Raw genomic sequence first — 7,476 nt, forward strand, 5'->3', positions numbered from 1 at the left:
CCAAAAATTTCATTCTACACTCTTAACAAGTGTATTTTTCTTTCTAATTATGGAAAGTTTGGAGTGCCAAATGAAAATTTTGAAGTGCAAATAACAATTCTTTTATTAAATACCAATATTATTTAACATATCGGGTGGAGCAAAATATTGTACAAAATATCAAATACCACATAAGCCATCAAATATTATTTTGATGTTTAAAATTTGACACATCATTTGAAGATGTGTAAGAATTGCAGAAACCTTGGAGATGAAGAAAGAAGAAAGAACGCAGAAGAAAGAGGAAGAAATGAGAGAGAGAGTTAGGAGAGAAACAATTTTTGAGAGAAGAAAAGACTTGTTATTTTTCACTTCACTTTTCTGTTTACAAAGAGGACTTTTATATGTAGTTACAACATCTTCTTACTAAGCTTTCTACTAACTGTTATCTAACAACCTTATAACAAACTATGTAGGATCTTATAACAACCTATGTAGGATCTTGACAAGTGTCATTCATTTCTGCCATAGATTTATCTTTCACTTGGAGGTTGGTATTTCTTGCTTCACTATTCTTACATCCCCCCTCAAGCTCATGCGTGTAGGAGCTTAGCATGAGATTGCCACAATGCAACTGAAACAAAGGCGCAGACAGACCCTTAGTCAAAATGTCAGCAGACTGGTCAGATGAAGAAACATGTTGAATTTGGAGATCTCCTCGTGTAACACGTTCTCGCACAAAGTGGTAATCGATTTCAATGTGTTTGGACTTAGCATGAAACACTGGATTGGTGGATAGGGCGATGGCAGAAACATTGTCACAATGTATCATGGGAGGCAAGGACAACGGAATGTGAAGATCACAGAACAGTTGGCGTATCCAGGCAAGCTCAGCTGCAGTGATGGCAAGAGCTCAATATTCAGCCTCTGTGGAAGACCGAGAAACAGTATGTTGCTTCTTTGAAGCCCACGAAATTGGATTGGAACCAAGGAAAACAATGAAACCAGATGTAGATCTGCGATCGTTGGGGTCGCCAGCCCAATCTGCATCACTATAGGATTGCAGATATAGTGGTCCTGATTGAAATCGAATCTCATACCCCGAAGTGCCTTTGAGATAACGAATTATGCGTTTGACTGCAACTACATGGGATTCCATAGGATTGTGCATAAACTGGCAGGCTTGATTAACTGAGAAGGCGATATCAGGTCGAGTAAACGTGAGTTATTGCAGTGCACCTACAATACTTCGATACTGGTCAGGACTGTGATAAGGTTTCCCATCATCCTTGATCAGTCTGTGATAGGGAAGACAAGGAGTAGCACAAGGTTTACAGTCTTGAAGATCAACCTTGTCAATCAACTCCTTGGTGTATTTGGATTGAGAAACAAAGAGACCATCAGAAGTGTATTGAATCTGAAGGCCTAAGAAATAGTGCAGATCGCCCAAATCCTTCATATCAAATTCCATAGTGAGAGCTGAAATAACAGTGGACACCAACCTGGAGTCACTCCCTGTGAGAATCACATCATCCACATAAAGCAAGAGGACAACCGTGCCCTCTGATGTATGTTGAACAAACAAAGAAGGATCGGCTGGAGACTGTCGAAACCCCAACCCAGGCAAAAAACTTGTAAACCGTTCATTCCAGGCTCGAGGGGCCTGTTTTAGACCATATAGAGATTTTTGAAGCTTGCATACATAAGTGGAGGGATGACTAGGGCTTTGAAATCCTGGAGGTTGTTCCATATACACCTCTTCATTGAGTAAACCATGCAAGAACGCATTTTTAACATCCAATTGTCGAAGAGGCCAATGAAACTGAGCTGCCAATGCTAGGATTAATCGAATTGTTGTAGGTTTAACCATTGGACTGAACGTTTCACCATAATCAATGTCTTCCTCCTGACTGTACCCCTTTGCAACAAGCCTGGCTTTGAATCGGGAGATGGAACCATCTGCATTTCGTTTGATTCTGTACACCCACTTACAACCAACCAGATTTTTATGGGGTGGAAGAGGAACAAGGGACCATGTTTTCTGAGAATTCAAAGCACCAATTTCTTCTTGCATAGCAGACTGCCACTCTTTCACTTTGGCAGCTGCTTTGAATGATTTGGGTTCTAAAAGTGGTGAGGGGAGAGCCACAAATGCAGAATAAGCCTTTCGTTTGACAATGCCACTTTTGGAACGAGTCTGCATTGGATGCAAATTCATATGGATGGGAAGATCAACAATTAGAGTGTCTTGTTGGAAATCAGGATCATCAGGGATAAGGAACTGTGTAACAGCATGAGGGCTAGACACTATGGGTGAAGGGGGTAACAGTGACATGGAATTATGCAGGGAAGATGGTTGAACAGATGCAGAAGCAGGACATGATTGTGGTTGAAAACACTCTGAGGGTGTAGATGCAAATAAGGAATCTGTGGCACTAGATGAAATTGGATGCAAGGACTCTGAGGCTTGAGAAGAAGATGAATGAAGATGTGATGATGGTAAAGTGACATGATTATGCAATGACACTGATGGTATGAATGGGGCAGATGAAGGAAGTAAGGACTTGGATGTGGATGAAGACATCTGAGATATAGCAGATAATGTGGTGGAGTATGGGAACAATGTTTCATCAAATAGAACATGTCTAGAAATATAGATTTTGTTTGTGATTCCATCTAGACAGATAAAACCTTTGTAGTTGGCTGGATATCCCAAAAATGTACAGGTAGTGGTTTTGGGTTAGAGTTTGGAGGTGTTATAAGGTTTTAAGAGAGGGTAACAAGCACACCCAAAAACTTTGAGGTGTGTAAGAGGTGGAGAGTGACCAAATAATAGCTGGTAAGGAGATTTCATTTGTAAGGAAATACAAGGCATTCGATTTATCAGATAAATGGCTGTGGAACAAGCAAAGAACCAGAATTTGGAATGAAGTGTGGCTGTTTGTAATAGGGTGATGGCATTTTCCAAAATATGTCTATGCTTTCGTTCTGCCAATCCATTTTGCTCTGGAGTGTGGGGGCAAGATTTTTGATGCAAAATACCTTTGGTTGTGAGAAAATGTTGAAATTGATGACTTATGAATTCACCACCACCATCACTTTGAAAGATTTTAATGTGTGCAGAGAACTGGGTATGTATGTAGGCATGAAACTTAACAAATATTTGAAAAACTTCTGCTTTATTTCGTAATGGAAAAATCCATGTATATCGAGTACATTCATCCACAAAACTAACATAGTACCTATACCCTTCAAATGACAGCACAGGGGCAGGGCCCCATACATCACTATGAATGACCTCTAATGGAGTTACAAACTTAGTGGCAGGAAAAGAAAAAGACAACTTGGTAAATTTGCCTTCCAAACAAGGAGTACAAATATTGTGACAGGTATCTGTGAGTGCAAAATGGTTGATGTGTTGAAGCATTGCAGAGATGACTTTATTGGAGGGATGCCCTAATCGTTGATGCCATAAGCGTGTAGTAACTGGTTTGGCTAGATAACATGCATGGAATGTGGATGATGCAGGTGATATCTGCTGTGGAGACTTAAACGGAATGGGGTAAGAGCCAGCTTTACACGGCCCCTTGAGAAGAATTTTCCCTGTGATTTTGTCCTGAATCCAAAAGGAAATATCATCACATATGAATCTACACTTGTTATCCTTGCAGAGTTGATATCTGGATAATAAGTGTTGTGAAAGTTTGGGAACGTGCAACACATTGTTCAGTGTAAAGATGTGGCTGGGAGCTTGAAGTGTAGATGTACCAATTTTAGAAATTGTCAAACCTGCACCACTGGCAGTGGTTATTGTATCTGTGCCTTGGTAATGAGTAGCCATGTCAAGATTCGCAAGCTCTGAAGTCATATGAGATGTGGCACCAGTATCTGCTACCCAAAACTGATCAGATGATGAAGAAGGATTGTGACTTGCTTGCATCGCAGTAAGATTAACTGAGGGTGGTCTCCCTTGATATGCAAAGTTGTTTCTGTGATAACATTGAGTAGCAGAGTGTCCATACTTCCAACAAATTTGACATTGAATAGCTGCTCCATGTCCAGCAGTTGAGGTATTATGCCTTTGAAAGCAATCTGCAGCCACATGACCTTTTTTGTTACATATTTGACAAGTGGGAATCGCATTTGGATGATCAGGACAAGTATGTTGAAAAGCCTTTGGGACACCAAGAATTCCAGGACTCGAATTGTATGGTGGAGAATGAAATCTGGGACTATTGTTATACTGGAATCTGCCTCTTCCTTTACCTCTGTAATGTGTCCCCTTATATCCCCCAGAAGACATTGTATTGCCATAACTGCCATGAATATGTTCAGAGCCATTTGAAGATGACCCTTGTCCAGAGTGAAATCCATTAGAGGTAGATCCACCATTAAAACTGTAGTCTTGGCTTGAATTGTGATCAAGACTAAGAGCTTTGCCTTTTTCAGACTGAGTGCTTGCAACCATTGCAGTTCCAAAAGACAAGGAAGATTCACAAGACTGTCCAATTATAGTTTCTTCAGCAAGAAGCTGTGATCGAAACTCTTTCAGAGAAATCTCATTCTCTCGGCCTCGAATAACACACCGAAATGTATTATAATCAGCAGACAACCCTTTCAGAGCAAGAATGATTATGTCATCATCATCAAATCGAACACCAGCTGCAGCAAGATGATCTCTGGCATCTTTGATCCTTTGCAGATAGACAGACACTGAATCAGACCCTTTCTGTATATTCTGAAGCTCTGTCTTCATCTGAAAGATGGTTGTTTTGGTAACTGTAGAAAACCTTTCTTTGAGATTTGTCCACATGGCATGAGAAGTTGTACTGCCAAGCACACAGGAGATCGCAGTGGAGGACAATGTAGCAATGAGAAGCTGCATAAGAGCCCGATCATGCATTTTCCAAACCTGATAGGCATCAGTTTCAACCCCTTCAATATTCGCTTCATCAAGAAACCTTGGTGGACATTGCCCGGACCCGTCAACAAACCCAAGAATTCCATGACTGTCAAGCAGAAGATTGATCTGAAAACTCCATACAAGATAGTTGGAATCATCCAACTTGACTGTAACCGAAGAAGACACTGTAGAGATGAGACTTGTAATGGGTGATTGCACAATAAGCAATTGCGCGGCAGTAACCATTGATGAAACAACAGGAGAGTATGTGACTGCGTACTTTTATCGAACAGTTGGTGGGCAATTGTAGAAGAAACGAAGATCTTGAGTAACGGGACTTTGACGAGCCCAGAAATCTCAGAAAAGTTTACAAATTAGAGGATTAAGAGAAAGAAATGTATGTATCAGATAGCATGCGGAAGCTTTGGATCAACATAGGCGATGATACCATGTAAGAATTGCAGAAACCTTGGAGATGAAGAAAGAAGAAAGAACGCAGAAGAAAGAGGAAGAAATGAGAGAGAGAGTTAGGAGAGAAACAGTTTTTGAGAGAAGAAAAGACTTGTTATTTTTCACTTCACTTTTCTGTTTACAAAGAGGACTTTTATATGTAGTTACAACATCTTCTTACTAAGCTTTCTACTAACTGTTATCTAACAACCTTATAACAAACTATGTAGGATCTTATAACAACCTATGTAGGATCTTGACAAGTGTCATTCATTTCTGCCATAGATTTATCTTTCACTTGGAGGTTGGTATTTCTTGCTTCACTATTCTTACAAGATGCTCTTAGCTTCAAGGTATTACCCGGCCTTTTTTTTATTTTTGGTCAATAATTACCCGGCCGGTTTATGGATGCCATTAGCAAACCTAACTATTTTACCTCTCTGGTGGAAAATAGTTGAAAGATTCTTAAACTAATGTTGCTTAAAGCTATCAATTACCATTGGGGTTCCTTGGTTTTCCGTTCCTCACTCTTTATCCCCGGGAGAAAGGAAATTCCTTAAATTTAACTTTGGATGAAGAATTACGAGGGAAGTAAATTAACAGGTCTCAAAGGGTAAGTTAGAGAGACTAAATTTGTAAATAAAATTTTATAAACTAAAGGACAGAGAAGTTGATGATTGGTTTATTATTTATGTGTTGATAAATATTTTCATTCTTATTAATGACACATCATTTCGTTTGTAATTTTAATCTCTCTAACATTATCCGGCCTCAAAACGACACACTTGCTTAAACAATTGGAGAATTAAAGCGTCACTTTGACAAATTCCAGGTGAATGTAATATATGGGTCCCTTTGCCCTAAGCTTCATCCATACGATCCTTTTACTTGAAACAAACGTACGCGCGTCATGCGTCAACCTTTTATTTTCCAGGAAAATTGGGAGAAGGATCCGGCGGATTCTTTTCCTAGGCATCTTAGGGATCCTTTAATTTCACCCGTTCATCGTATATCATACGGTTAGAAACCATTTCAAATTTTAAAATTTAAATTTAAATATAAATAATACCTAACGAAAATATAAAATGAATATATGAGATTACAAAATCCCTAGGATCTCTAAAAAAAGAATTCGGCGAGAATCATTTTCCGGAAAATTCTGTCTTATCAAGGAGCTGAGTGTAGGTTTGGTAACCTAGCTTATAGTTGACGTATTCACAAAGTCTATAAAATTAATGGCCAAGACTTTTTAGACTGCAATTTGAAAGAGGTTTTTCGCTTTTTTCGTTTTTTTTATTTTTTAAAGAAAACTAATGAAAAATGTTAAAAATTTTCGGATTTTAATGATAAAATAAAATAAAAGGTAAAGTGAATAGTACCATGATTGACTTTTTAGTGTAAAAATATGGTTTTTCGTAAAGTGAACAGTATCGGGAGTTTTTCGTTAAATTTTTTTTTTTTCTCTTTGAGAAAATGTATTTTCCAAAAACTATATGAATTTTAGTAAAAAAATTGGCAAATTAACCATGTGTTACATTGTGTAGTTTAATTTTAATTATATCCAAGTCTTTTTGTATAAACCTCTTATATATACATGCCAAGATGTGCAGTAAACCAACAACAAATGTAAAATAAAATCTTAACTTGCACCATATCAAGATGCTTACCTAAACTACAATTTTGTTCATGCACAGCTAAATCAAATTTTCAAAGCACATTTTTGAATTGTTCGAAATTTGAGTGGCCAACATGCAATTGTTGTAACTAAAATTTTGGCAATATTATGGAGCCATTCAAGATGACGACAGTTATGATGCTGTTGAAGGCAATGGCAATATGTCGTAATTTTGTACAACTTTCAATCCTAATTGATAGTCTACATGGCACATATTTTTAATAGGTGAACCGAAATTGAGAATAGGTTGCATGTGGACTTCACCCAACATTACAAAATGTAAATGGACTAGAATCAATTAAGTCCTTAGGATAGAAGTTAAGAGACAATATTGAATAATCAGTAATTGGCCAACTCGTCTTTCTAAAATTTCAACATGATGTTTTCTAAAAAAAAAATGGAAAAAAAATTCAACATGATGTGTTAGAGTGGGTTGTTTAATTCAGTCTAAATTGGGTATGTATATTGC

The sequence above is a fragment of the Pyrus communis genome, chromosome 12 (genome assembly GCF_963583255.1).
Source record: "Pyrus communis chromosome 12, drPyrComm1.1, whole genome shotgun sequence".
Taxonomy (NCBI): Eukaryota; Viridiplantae; Streptophyta; class Magnoliopsida; order Rosales; family Rosaceae; genus Pyrus; species Pyrus communis.